This window comes from Silurus meridionalis, chromosome 22 (genome assembly GCF_014805685.1).
Source record: "Silurus meridionalis isolate SWU-2019-XX chromosome 22, ASM1480568v1, whole genome shotgun sequence".
Taxonomy (NCBI): Eukaryota; Metazoa; Chordata; class Actinopteri; order Siluriformes; family Siluridae; genus Silurus; species Silurus meridionalis.
In genome coordinates, this window is record NC_060905.1 from 7,709,101 (window position 1) to 7,723,556 (window position 14,456).

At 35.0% G+C, this 14,456-nt stretch overlaps 1 protein-coding gene across 6 annotated transcripts in view; it reads left to right on the top strand.

Annotated features, from left to right (window-relative positions):
• Positions 1 to 14,456, top strand: part of elfn1a (extracellular leucine-rich repeat and fibronectin type III domain containing 1a) — an 82,049-nt gene that overhangs the window by 33,816 nt on the left and 33,777 nt on the right. For 2 of the 6 annotated variants that reach the window (XM_046835587.1, XM_046835588.1), the window contains exon 2: positions 10,318 to 10,440. The exons of 2 other annotated variants lie outside the window; for them this stretch is intronic. The gene's annotated coding sequence lies outside the window, so the exon portion shown is untranslated. The remainder of the gene's footprint in view (positions 1 to 10,317; positions 10,441 to 14,456) is intronic. 2 more of the 6 variants (XM_046835589.1, XM_046835590.1) reach the window with 1 other exon arrangement.

A 14,456-nucleotide genomic window follows, 5' to 3' on the forward strand; every position in this document is an offset into this window, starting at 1 on the left:
TTCTTTCCATTACTGATCATATAAAATGTAGAATTCCCAAAATTGCAAAAGTCATTAATGTTATTTAATGAAGAAAAAAATTAGGACTACATCTTAAGAACTCAAATGAAAACAATCGCAGATGAGTAATCATTTCATTCCGTATGAACCAAACACACTTTCAGAAGTTCATGCCATTTTACTCAGCAGCAGAATGTTATTCAACAGAGCTCCAGTGGCTGAGGCTGATTGTCTGCTGAATTCCCTGAACTGAATTAGAGCCCAGCTTTGGCTAATGGCTATGATGACAACACTTATCCTCATCTATTCCTGGCCTAGCTCACCAGGCATTCATGCCATTCCCAGCTAAAGATTATGAAAGCCAAGCAATCAGAGCCGATGCATTTCAGATACACATCCCTCTTCCCCGGCAGTCGGATGAGGAAGGAAGTCGATGCTGGAGTTAACGCTAATTGCTGTCCAGTGATGCTGAAGCACGAACACCTTTATTCACTCGCTTTAAGAAAGAGCACATGGATGCTCTGCAATCTGGAATGTCCATACTCATTCAAACCCCTGGCAAAGAAATCATTGCATTCAGAATGAATAAACAAGAAAAATCAAATTTTTTTTTAATATAGAGAATATGGAGTTAAAGTTATACTATGCTTGTTGTATTTCAGTAAAGAGAACAGCGGCATTCTGATTTCGTCACAGTACGTTTGCGCCTCTCTTCTTTATTAGCCTAATTTTGCAAGTCTTCAGACTTACGAAACAGACTTTCCGAGCAAAATAGAAGTTGTATTTCAAGATGGCAACACGGGATGATGTAACTCCTCATTCACTGCATTCACTCATATGTATCTTGTTAGGGGGCCGCTTCTGTTGCATTCTGTTATTGAGCTATAAAGAATGTAAACTCTCTGAGGGGACCCATGAAGATGGTGGATAATTAGCTTTACTTTTGTTTTCGGTTTCCTGATTAAGCTCCAAAGTGCCGTACTTCTCACTTAAGCAACTGTAGGCGATGCTTGAGAGGAAATTGATCTTCTACTTCGCACAGCGAACACAGACGCATAATTCAAAATCTGTGTTTAATTAGTAGGTAATAAAACATCACAAGTTGTAACAAAGAAAAAATAAAAATCAGTTTGCAATTCATTATTAATTATTATCTTGTTTTTGTTATCCCCAAACCCATCCCCCCTTTACACCATTCATGATAGTTCGTGCACTCTAATATGATGGAACAGTGAATAATGTTTGATATAGCCTTGAGACATAAGAGGATTGCTGTGCAGCATGGCAAGAAGCATCAAGCTTAAAAAAAATATTGTCCTTTGATGCCTGAGCTCAAAGGTCAATCGATTTACTAGTGAACACTTTTTTTTTATCTAGCGTTGCCAGTGGCTGTTCTGTCCCAATTTACAAAAGCATAATACCATTATAGCTTCTGTAATGCCTGTTACACCACTCTCGAGATATTGTCAGTGTCTGACAGCTTGCTCAGACACGATTTGCTGAATGTCTGCATGGATGTGCTGACCTAAACCTCTCCATTTTTTTTAAAGAAGCCCTCTATCCATTAGCTGCAGAGAGCCAGACGCTCATGTCTGTCCTCCAGACAAACAATCCTAGTTTACCTATTTGCCACAAATACAGTGCATCATTCTGCAGCCCTGAGTGTCCTAGAGAGAAGGTCAGACTAGCAACAGCCCCTGAGCAAACACACAGCTTTTCCTATATGGGCTTGTTTGTCTTTCCACCCTACATGTTCACTACAATAGCTAATTATGGTCTGTGTCACTCAAGGGATCCCATGTTGATTAGGGCCAAAAGTCATTACAGCCCTTCAGTGAGCTTCATAACAGCGCAGTTGTGACGACGGTCCCTGGGAGTAGCATGAAACAGACTGCTAGTACTTTAATCTCATTGTCATGTCACGGGATTTAAGCACTTTCTTTAGAATCCATTACCGTTCAAAGGCAGAAGTCCCCCACAAAGCGCAATAGAGAAACTGATAAATGAATGATTCCCCCCAAGCAAAGTATGCCACAAAACCCTGAGAGTCACATAATAGCTTTTCCTGTGTTCTATAACACCATGCTTTCTTCAACTGCCTCTGGTCGCTACCTGCCTCGAGCTCCGCTAGAGTGCTGGTGACAAAACAACATAGTTGCTTCGGCATGAAGATGGCACGCGTAATACACTTTTGTAGGTTAAAAGTTAAGTGTGCTGCTTTAAGATGCGCTAACTTTTTATTGTAATGGTGAGGTGACGGAAGGCTTTAACTCCACATAATATAACAGAAAATTCAAACTGTCAATGTCATATGAGGTAACACGTAGGCAAAAGAAATGTTACCAAAGCATCACATGCATGAAAAATGTGGGTGCACGAAAACCGAGTGAAAAACCTTGAAGCTCTTTTGGCTTTTTTTTCCTGTAATATTAAAGAAGACGATAAATGCATTGATAAAGTCAACAAGATTTAATCTATTAATTTTTTTTAATATCTCAATTTTAAGAGATATAAATCTTTGAAACATTTTGCATGAAAGCTAGCAAAAAATAAAAAATCAATCATGCAATGTGACTCACAATGGGTTGTGACAGTTGTTTTGCATGTGTGAAATGTTGAGCCATCTGCAAAATATTTCAGAAAATAAGAACCAATAATCAATGGGATTATAGATATTTGAAAATTTTCATGTGAACCCTGTTTTGTGGATTTAAGTATCATTTAAAAAAGGAAATTCAACCACTGTATTTAGGGAACGTGGTGAATGGTGGGTCTGTGTTAGACCTGCTGTTTAGTGTACAGTAGCAATTACAGATTAAGTATCATTCTGTTTAGACCTGTATTTATATATTTAATTACAGCAAGACTGTGCACGGCAAGCATTCAAGACCTTTCTGTGACTCTGAGCTAATCTATCTGTTTTAAGCAAAATCACACAACTTGGCAACCTGTTTTTTTTTTCTAGTGCTATACAGTTCAAAAGAAAAATGACATAAACCCATGTGTTGTGTAGTGTGCAAGTTAACCTAAACATCATCTCTATTTGACAAAATGTACTTCAAATTTTGAAAAAGCAGCAAAGTGAAGAATCAATCTGAACATATGGTGATGTAGCCTGTATAATGCATCACCATTGCTCATCAAAACTCCAAAGACCAATTAGGGTATACAAAGCTGACTGCCAAATGGTATTGGCTTTTGTGAAGCAGATGAAACATTGCTTGATGGATCTGCTATTAGACAAAATGCCTATCGTGCACAGGTGATTTAGCTCTCAGTTTCACTAACAGTTACTCACCTCTAATGGCTGAATAGAAATGATTATAAGCACAGGCGAGATCCATAATGAACTGCAGTAGAAGTTTATAACTGTATAACTTATTCTGTGCTTTCTGCAATAAAATAACTGATATCTATGCTTTTAGTAAGGCTGTCAAAATGAACGTGTTAATAACGTATTGTCGCAAACTGATTTTAACAGCACTGACTTTATTAACGTGCGAATAATGCAGCATTTCTGTTTGACCATTTTTATTTAAAAAAATGAATAAATAAATAAATAAGAGAGGCGAAATTATAATCTTCAGCGCAACACACATTTATTATGTCCTTTTTTAGATAGATTTGAAAAAATTTACTCCACCAAAAACCTTTTTTTAATCACTAAACATTTGTTTACTGATGCACCATGTCTCAAATTAAGCACCAAGTCCGCCATGGTGCACACATCCAGCATTTAAATCTGTCCGTGTGGAAACAAAAACACCATAATTATTTTAAAGTATTTACAAGAATATTTTGTTTTCATGATCTATGTTAAGTTTGGTTTCACTAATAATACACATAGATTTACATAAAGCATCCATATTTGTCTATGGCCATTTTGATTAGAGTATTAAAAACTTAAAAAGTATTTATCTTCAAAAAAAAAAAAAAAAAAAGAGAAATTTCCCCACTGTGGGACGAATAAAAGTATATCTTATCTTAATTTATGGTGCATTTAAAACAGATAAATGTGAAAGTAATGTGTGATTAATCCCTTATTTACCCATGACAATCATGTTATTAATTGCAATGAAATATTTTAAACGATGGATAGCCCTAGCTGTTAGACATTGCACAAAACAACAGAGAACTTATGACTGATGGTTAGATGTTATTTGTTAAGCAGCTTTTGAATGATGGCTATACAGTCAACCCCCAATAATTCGCAGCTTCGGAGAAATTCGCTGGTTCTTATTTGAAACCTAACTAAATGCAAGTTGTGGATTATCTTAAAATTCGCAGTAATCCGCAGCAGGACCAAATGTTCAGGAACAACATAATTTCATAAAATCTTTTAAAACACATTATTGTTTTAAAGTAATATAATGTCTAGTCCGAGTTCTGAAAATCAGCGAATTTTGATTCCAGAGGACGTGTATGTGTATGTGTATTCCCCCCTGGAAGGGCCAAGTAGAAAGAGAGAAAGAAAGTTCACTTTGCATATATATATATATATATATATATATATATATATATATATATATATATATATATATATATATATATATATATTAGATTATGTCTCTCACAGTGGACATGCACCTACGATGACAATTTCAGACCTCTCCATGAAGTGGGAGGACTTGCAAAATAGCAGGGTGTTCAAATACTTATTTTCCTCACTGTATATATATATATATATATATATATATATATATATATATATATATATATATATATATATATATATATATGAATATATAAATATATGCAAACTGAACTTTCTCTCTCTCTTTTTACTCGGCCCTTCCGGGGGGGAATCTAGCAGTGTGACTTCTCTCTTCTTGCTTCTGTACCTCCAGGTTGAATGGAGCGACTGACTCATTCAGTTGTGAAATCAAGTTTACAGAGATCTTCCCACTGTTTTACCCCCCTGCTTCCACCACAACATAAAAAAAAAAACCAGAAAGTGACAGTGCTGAAATCAAGTCTGCCTTCTGCTGTAATCTTCTTCCATCTTCGGCTAAGATGATCCCCATGGAGGATGCATTATCTTTCCCAGAGACGACGCTATGTCACTGTCACTTGCCTGTCCCGTAGCTAGAGGCAGGGTGATTATGTCATCTAAACACTTTTTAAGATGTTTCACTACAGAGTCAGATATAAAATGTTTCCTGCCATTGTAAATCGGGTGGCAGGTGCTGGCAGGATTTTTCCCCATGTGGATTTGTGTGAAAAGGGGTGTAAGCCGATCTTATCATGTGTTGGATGGAAACTATATTCTCTATCTATCTATCTATCTATCTATCTATCTATCTATCTATCTATCTATCTATCTATCTATCTATCTATCTATCTATCTATCTATCTATCTATCTATCTCTCTCTTTCTCTCTCGCTCTCGCTCTCTCTCTCTCTCTTTATATATATATATATATATATATATATATATATATATATATATATATATATATATATATATATATATATATTGAAAATGTTGTATGCAAGGATGGAGCCACTATAATAACTCCTATATATTGAGTGCTTTGTATGGTATCTCTAAAGCCATTTTTTTTTTTTTTTACATATATCTTCTATATATTCTGCATACCAATTCCATGCTTGACCACTTCTATACAATCAAAATACTTTAATTCTATGCTCAATCACTTTCAGAGGACACTTTCAGTAGGCAACCAGGAATATACCCTAGATGCGATGCACACACACACACACACACACACACACACACACCAAAGTAAAAACTGTGCCAAAGTAAATAAAATGGTAAAAGTATTGAAAATAACGTTCAAGAAACTAATAAAAATGTGCAGTGAGAAAGAAGGAAACTCTCTTAAAATGAAACAATGAATTCAGTGGCAGAAAATTTTTGTTTACGCTTCAAATTTTTCGATTACACTCTGCAAGTTTATATTTGCTATTCTGGCACAAAACTCTTGTGTGGACCAAATTTAACAGTATTTTACTCTTAGCTACTTTGGACATTTAGCTCCCTAACTTAGAGGTAGAGATTTCAGGGGTGCAGATTTTGGAGAGTGTTCTTAATAAAGATCATTATGTGGTTTATTCATGAAGTCATCAGTCATTAAAGATGACCTAAACCTCAAATATTAATTACAAACAAAGTTATTTTCACTACAAAGTACTAACACTATGACTAGACTGAAAACTGCAGCTAGAACTTTCTCTAAAATTGGTTTAAATATCTTTAAAAAATCTCACCATCCAATGACAGTTAAGTGCTGTTAGTAAAAAAAAAAAAAAAGCAAACTGTACACATAAAACAGGTTTGTAAACCAAGCTTCGAATTTTGTTAAAAAGAATGCTATTAACAGAACCATGTTACATTTTCAGCTCAGGTTCAAAGTGCTTTTCTTCTTGTACATTATATTTTATCTCTAAATGTGATATAGAATACTTTTACCTCAAATTTAATTCCATACCAGTCGACCTACCACTTGTTTTGTGAAAGCGAAGGAAAGCATAGAACCTGGATGAAGCCTGAGAGAACATGCACAGAAACTGTCTAGTCAGAGAATAACCAGAGAATAACTTCTAGGAAGCAACTCTACCCACAGCACAATCCAGAAATATAAATAGATAATAACAAATCCCAAAATATAAACAGCATAGTAACTATGTTGAATGTCCATCTTTGCGAAATGTCTAGCTCATTAAAGCAGCCAATACAGCCACACTGACATTGTTTTCACTCTTAATTGTTGGATCTTGTCAAGTTGTTCTAGTGCACAAATAGACTGATGAAGAGTGGCAGCTGCAGGCTCTTATTTGCTAATTCTAAGCCCGTCTATTCCACATCCTCTTCATCTGGCAAAGGCTCTCGTTATACAGCGGCTAAGATAAGAAATGTACATAAGGCTGAGCAGAAGAAGTGGATTTTCTTCATCCATGCTGCTAAGAGGCAGTGTTTGGATTGAGTACAATGAGGTTAAGGAGACAACTTTGCATTCAGTCAACATTCAGACATCGCTTATAAAAAAGAAAAATCATTCGTTTCACTGTGACTAAATCATGTGCATTCCGAATGTTTTGGTGGGTTGATTGATTTCTAATTTTAAAGATGAAAAATATACATAAATGTCTTCGTTTCCGAGCGCTAATTCCAAAAGCAATTGAAAGTTTCATGATACAGAGCTAGCGAGCTGTGTGTATTGTCTGAATATATAACTACAAATTAATTCAGAGTTAAATCCTTTACTTAATTATTGTAAGAATTTAACTCTGTTATATCATTTGCAGATTTGTTGTTCATATATACTGTAGAACAGGTCCCACCATGAATGTACATGTCTGTCCTTAATAGCCAACAAAGCTTAATAGAAAATGTGAATCGCACCACAAAAGAGACACATCTGTTTTCTGTCAAGCACGTTTTTTACTAATCTCAAAACCACAGTAGGCAACTGTTCTGCTATTTTTGTGCTTCGTTGCCACGTGCGCCCCTCTGCATGTGCTAGAGCTGAGTGAAGGCAATCACTAAGAGAAGGCAACGTTGAGGAAAAATAAAAACACAAAGCTCATGGTCAGTGCACTTTGAATGCACTCATTCCCCTGAAACATATGGGGCTCTTCATGAGTCTGCTCTCCCCTCTCCTGCAATTACATGTTTGTCAGAGCTAACCTTGTGGGAAGAAATCACACATACATAGTGTGGCTTAATTGTTTTTTCTTCAACAATTTTCCAACCCACAGGGTCTGTTGCTTAATTAATTAAACTTGGATGCGCAAAATGCTTTACTCCCTGTGACGAAAAGCAAAATAAGCATTAGGCATGTACTTCAAATAGTCATTTAGTATCAGCTACATGTTTACAGGACACAGTCAGAGGGCTTCTCCTGCCCCTCGGGTCTGGTGCAAGAGAGGGGGTTAGAGGAGGTATAGGCCAGGGCAGCTGCGTGCTTGAACCTGCCAAGGACTGTGCTTCCCAGGCTTGCTCAGTGCCATTAAATGGGTCATTGAACAGCTAAATGGAGTCATTATAAGGAGTAATTAAAAGAATAGCACCCAAGACTCAGAAATTCTCCTCTGCCTGCCTCTGGGTTCCGCCGCCTTTGGGGTTTCGTAGACTCTTGCTGCATAGCAGCTGCTGTCGGCACTTTCACTGGAATGCAAATCACATCTTTCCCAGCTAATTAAACCGCATTATCAAGGCTTTTGCATTATTGAAATTCTGACTAGGCATTAGATTTTCCATGGGAAACAAATTTGTTTTGCAAGTTGGACCTTTGAAAGCACTTGTTGTGTTCATTCTCTGATGCAGCGTCCAAGTTTAATTTGGTCACAATCATTTTATTTTGGTAAAAAATCAGGTTTTGCTTGTTTGGCACACTGTAAAGCAAAAACATGGGAGTATTTATACTCACCGTTTTCATCACTTTTTGTGTCTACTTTGAAAATGCAATAAAGACAAGTCTCTCTAAATATGTCCAGACCCCAGGAGAGCGAGGCATATCTTCTGATTTTCTGTAGCGTTTACCCCAAATCCCTCACCAACTGAAAGTGATCTCAGTGCAGATTATAATTGGCATTCACATAAATTTACTGAGATGCCAATCAGTGCAAAATACATGAAAAATATAAAGTGCAAGAAGACAAAGAGTACACAGTGCAACCCCAGTCTCATCTGCATAGTGATAGGTTCACATTTCCCAAATAACATGGTGATGTCTTTCCTGCCTTTATCTGGGTATTACATCATATAATAAGACCCTAAGTAGTAGTTATGTAATATATTTACTGTATTAATATATTTACTGAATGTCAAACAAGATGTTGTTCCCCCGAAAGGTCAAAGTTGTCCTTATAGCATTTCTAGCGTTTAATTAGGATTTTGCCATTTTGGCTGGTGTGTCATTTTCACAGAAGATTACTTAAATATAGAGTAAAGCAGATAGTTTTAGAAAAGAAAGTTCAGCTGGATTTCTTGTTTACATCAACATTAGACAAATAATGTCATGGCGCACGTTTGAATGTTTGTTCTTCCCGTAACCATGCGGGCTTCATTTGGGTTCTCTAGTGTCCTCCCATTTCCAAAATGTGAACTCACTCCCAGTGTTCTGGGGATAGGGTCCGAATTCTCCATGACAAGAATGAAGTGTTTTGCTGAAGATGAATGTTTGAAAGATAAGTTGACACATGTATTTAGGTATCTTTTAGATGTAACTCATTGTCACACAGAGGTCAAATGAAATGAAAATGAACACAAGAAAGAAAATAGGAAAATTGTTGAAGAAATCATATAGTCAAGAGTCTCAAAATTCACATTATAATCCCCAACCCAGCTATGCAGTTCAGCTCAGGCGAGTGAAAAGAGATAATATGTGCAATATGGGCGGCGCAGCAAATTGTGTAGTGCTTAATTAGTTGGTCTTGCTTGCCGATCACAGCCAGAGCTTACTCTAGTTAATTGGAGTATGGGATTCATTAGCATTAGATCAATGTCTGGGGAAAACAAAAAAGAATGGCTCATTCACCCAAGAGGTTGTGTCATGATAGGAAACAGTCACAGGGCCAACCGCCTCGAATCGGGCTTCATCGATCCTCTGTCATACACTGAGCAAAAGATGTTCAGGGTCAGCATGCAGACAGGCAACATTAGCGTATAGAAATTGCAGATTGCTTTGTGTGTAGTAGATATGAATGGACATCTTGTTGGAGGAACTGAAAGGGTTCCATGTAGGAATCACAGAAATGCTTTAGAAATCTAGAAACCTTTAATAGAATGGATCCTTAAAGGTTTTAACTGAATTGTACTGTTTTGTTACAGCCCTTTACTTAGCTATAGTTCTATAGCTTCTAATTCTAATTCTCTTAATATTGGCATTATTGTTACACACAAATAAAGTTTGTTTATAAAGTGAAGAATAAAATGTGACTGTGTAAGTCTGGACTTATTGCACAATAGCTGAATATTTATTCATAATGAAACTGCAAGACAAAAAAAAATATATCGATATTTCATGGTTCACGGATAAACTATGCATTCATTTGCATGTAATAACAGCGTCTTTGCTATTTCTGGCTCGTTTTCTAGCTTCCAGTCACCATAAAAAAAAAATAAAAAAAGAATTCAACAGTTTCACTTTTAAAGTTTTTTTTTTTCTCATCAATTAACCAAAAACATATCTTTTTTTTTTCTTGCATTAATTTTGAAATAAAAAATAATAAAATAAAGAAAAGTAGGCCAGGAGCAAATGAAAAGTCCTATTGAACAAACTTTTGTCTTCTCTTTTCAAGTCTGTGAGGAGGATAAACCCACTAACCCACTGGGTATTTGTGCTTTTCCAGAGAGAAAAAGAGAGAGAGCTGCTGATGAAGGGGTGAGAGATGCATGTTCTCAACAGAGTGTTTAACCTGAGCAGCAGGGGTGAGTCCGGTTTGGCACAGCTCCATGCCCCTATCTGTAGCACGGTGAGAAACTGGCCAGCTCTTTGCTAGTCCACTCATTAATGCATATCTGGTGTTTAGAGCGTGATCAAAAACCTTATATAACTGCCGCAAGGGCTGTATAGACAGTTTCAGTTTAAGCCTTCAGCGAGCAATCTTTGAGAGAAATAGCGTAAATGCTGGCAGTCGGAATAAATCAGATCAAATCAGAGACTGTCGCTCTAAAATCTCACAGGTGTTTTTTAATATCAGTATCCGTTTTCTGTGGAGCTCTTTTTATGCTTTAAAATAAAGTAAAACAAAAAACTTTACATTTATTTATATACGTACTTCATTATATAAAAAATGCAGCAATTTTTTATAGTACATACTTACTACTACCACCACTACTTCTATTACTGATAATAAATAATAATAATAATAAAAATAATAATTAATCAATCAAATTTTATGTGTATAGCACTTTTAACAGTGGACATTGTCTCAAAGCAGCTTTATAGAGATACCAATAATTTTGTATAAAAGAATGTATAATGCATATATGTCTGTTATTTATCATTTTACATTTATCTCCAATGAGTAATCCCGTGGTGACTGCAGCAAGGAAAAACTACTTGAGATGGCATGAGGAAGAAACCTTAAGAGGAACCAGACTTAAAAATGGAACCCATCCTCATTTAGGTGGCACCAAATGTCCATTCATTATAGTTCCATCATTGTTGAGGTGTACTGTTCAGTGATAGGGGCTTAAATGCAGAACTGTAGTCCTGAGCCATTTGTAGCAGACTGTTAATAATCCATCCTCAATTTTCTTGAGTTGCTCAGTATTCTGTATTTACTACAATGAAAAAAAGTTTACTGAATTTAATTAATTGAAATGTATACATTGGCTCTATGTGATTAAACTAGGTTATATGAAACAAAATTTTCCTATATCCAACAAGTGAATAATTGATTTGATGAATAAAACCAAACCACCATCTCAGCTAAAACTAAAGCTTGAACCCAAGTCACTTGTGCAACAGCCATATTATTGCTGCACTAGTGCATTCTACCACACGATTTACCAGTGTGAAATAAATTATATATCATATTAAAATCTTTCTTCAGTGCAATGTCCTCATAGCATTTCCATGAATATTAATCGGTTTACATTTATTTATATCGTACTTCATTATATAAAAATGCAGCAATTTTTATAGTACATACTTACTACTACCACCACTACTTCTATTACTGATAATAAATAATAATAATAATAAAAATAATAATTAATCAATCAAATTTTATGTGTATAGCACTTTTAACAGTGGACATTGTCTCAAAGCAGCTTTATAGAGATACCAATAATTTTGTATAAAAGAATGTATAATGCATATATGTCTGTTATTTATCATTTTACATTTATCTCCAATGAGTAATCCCGTGGTGACTGCAGCAAGGAAAAACTACTTGAGATGGCATGAGGAAGAAACCTTAAGAGGAACCAGACTTAAAAATGGAACCCATCCTCATTTAGGTGGCACCAAATGTCCATTCATTATAGTTCCATCATTGTTGAGGTGTACTGTTCAGTGATAGGGGCTTAAATGCAGAACTGTAGTCCTGAGCCATTTGTAGCAGACTGTTAATAATCCATCCTCAATTTTCTTGAGTTGCTCAGTATTCTGTATTTACTACAATGAAAAAAAGTTTACTGAATTTAATTAATTGAAATGTATACATTGGCTCTATGTGATTAAACTAGGTTATATGAAACAAAATTTTCCTATATCCAACAAGTGAATAATTGATTTGATGAATAAAACCAAACCACCATCTCAGCTAAAACTAAAGCTTGAACCCAAGTCACTTGTGCAACAGCCATATTATTGCTGCACTAGTGCATTCTACCACACGATTTACCAGTGTGAAATAAATTATATATCATATTAAAATCTTTCTTCAGTGCAATGTCCTCATAGCATTTCCATGAATATTAATCGGTTTACGTTAATACTATGTGAATTAATAATCACTTAATTTTTTAATTATAAACTTTACACAGCATTTTCATATAAACAAGATAATATAAACAATGAAAAGCTTTTGAATAAGAAAATCCAAATAATTTCTTTTTTTGCAATCTGTTATTTTCTTTCTTAAAGCTGACCACATGTTCAGTGCGTAGAAATATAAATATGCGACAGAATACAATGCAAAACCAGCACAAATTGTCTTGGTAATGTCGATGTCTACCCTAAGAAGAGCTTTAGTGTGCAATTTAAATATTGTACACGTTTTTAAACTTTCCTGGAGATATAGAACCCTATTCATTCAAACAGAATTCTTTGAATAGGTGTTTTAATGACTCTTCTTGTGGAAGGGAACACTGTTATCCTGGAACAGAGCATTCCGACCTTTCTCATGTGATCATTCAGTATAACTTTGTATTGATTTGGAGTGACCCTTGCTTTCAAGGGGACAAGTGGACAAGTAAGTGTCAGCAAATTAGCAAAGAGCATAACCACAAGCCACACATTTTTTTCCTTCAGTATGTCATCATTCAATAGGGAAGAGTTTTAATACGTAATGAGGTAAAATACGATGGATTTGGTTAGTTATAGGTATCTTGCATGTTCCTACCTGCTGGCAGTCTTTTGCCTTTAAGGCCTCTCCTGTGCCGGCTGCTTGCCCACATCTGTCTTCAAGTCTCGGTGCCTGCATTCTGTCTCAAACTAGCTGATGCAACTTTGGGCAACTGCATACAGATGAGACACAGCTTTTGGCTCTAACAGAAAGAAGCTTAGAGGAGATCGCATCTAAAAGTTTGTAATTACTTCAGTGATGAAAGCATCAAACCAAAACCATGTCAGTGGTGTCGATCTCAATCACTGTAAATAACCGTGTTTTATTATCTCCTTTCAATTCAATGTATGCCTTTTCACGTGGAATCTGATGGCATATTTACTGTTCTCACTATAAACAAAAATAAAAATGCACATTGAATATTTTTTCTGCTGTTATTTTCAACACATTTTATTTTTACTCATCATTTCATAACTGGTGTTCATGCCACTAAATAAGCCTAAAACTATTTTGCTGGCCTTTTCTAGATTCCACTGTATCATAATAAAAATGGTGTTTCGACCAACCAATCAATCAATCAATCAATCAATCAATCAATCAAAGTGAATGGAAATTTATTTTGGGTCCATAACATCAGATTATAAAGACATTTTCACTGCCAACATACAGTATACTGTAATTGTAAATGTATAGTTCTGTTTTTATTACTGTATGTCTGTATGTATATATATATATATATATATATATATATATATATATATATATATATATATATATATATATATATATATATATATATTATTTATTTATTTTATGACTTTCACATTATACAGTCAGTACAAAAACATTTTGAATTTTCAACATTTTTCTTTTCCAATGCCAGTAAAAAATACAACATATTGCTTAACAGACCACTTTTCAGACCAAAACTATAATAAATACTGTCAGGTTTTACCTGCGAAAAAAATACAAATAAATAAATAAAATGACAAAAAAAAGACAGTCTAAGTGTCTAGAAGAACTGGCAGGGTTTCTTCAGATTTCAAATCTGAGATATGATATGTACTGCTATATACTCATACTGATTTTCATAAAGCAAAATGTAAAATGTTGCCATACCAAACATTGACTTAGTTAATCATGGTGTTACTGCTCTTTGCATTATATTATTTTAAGCATAAAAACATTTTTTAAATCAACTTTTGCACAGTAATCCATATATTTATCTTTTTATGTAAGAAAAGATATAAGAAGATAAAGTCTGAACAACCAAAAATATTGTATATGCTGCAACTGAGTTTTAATATATGTTTTAAATAAGAAGGAGCTTTACGTCAAATCTCAGATGCAAAAGCATAAGATGAAGGCTGAAACCTATGGCCAGGTTTAGACTAAAATCTGTCTCTCCTGGACCTACAGTATATAATGCTGCTTATTTCTTTTCCTACTATGCTGCTGAGATAAGCTATTAA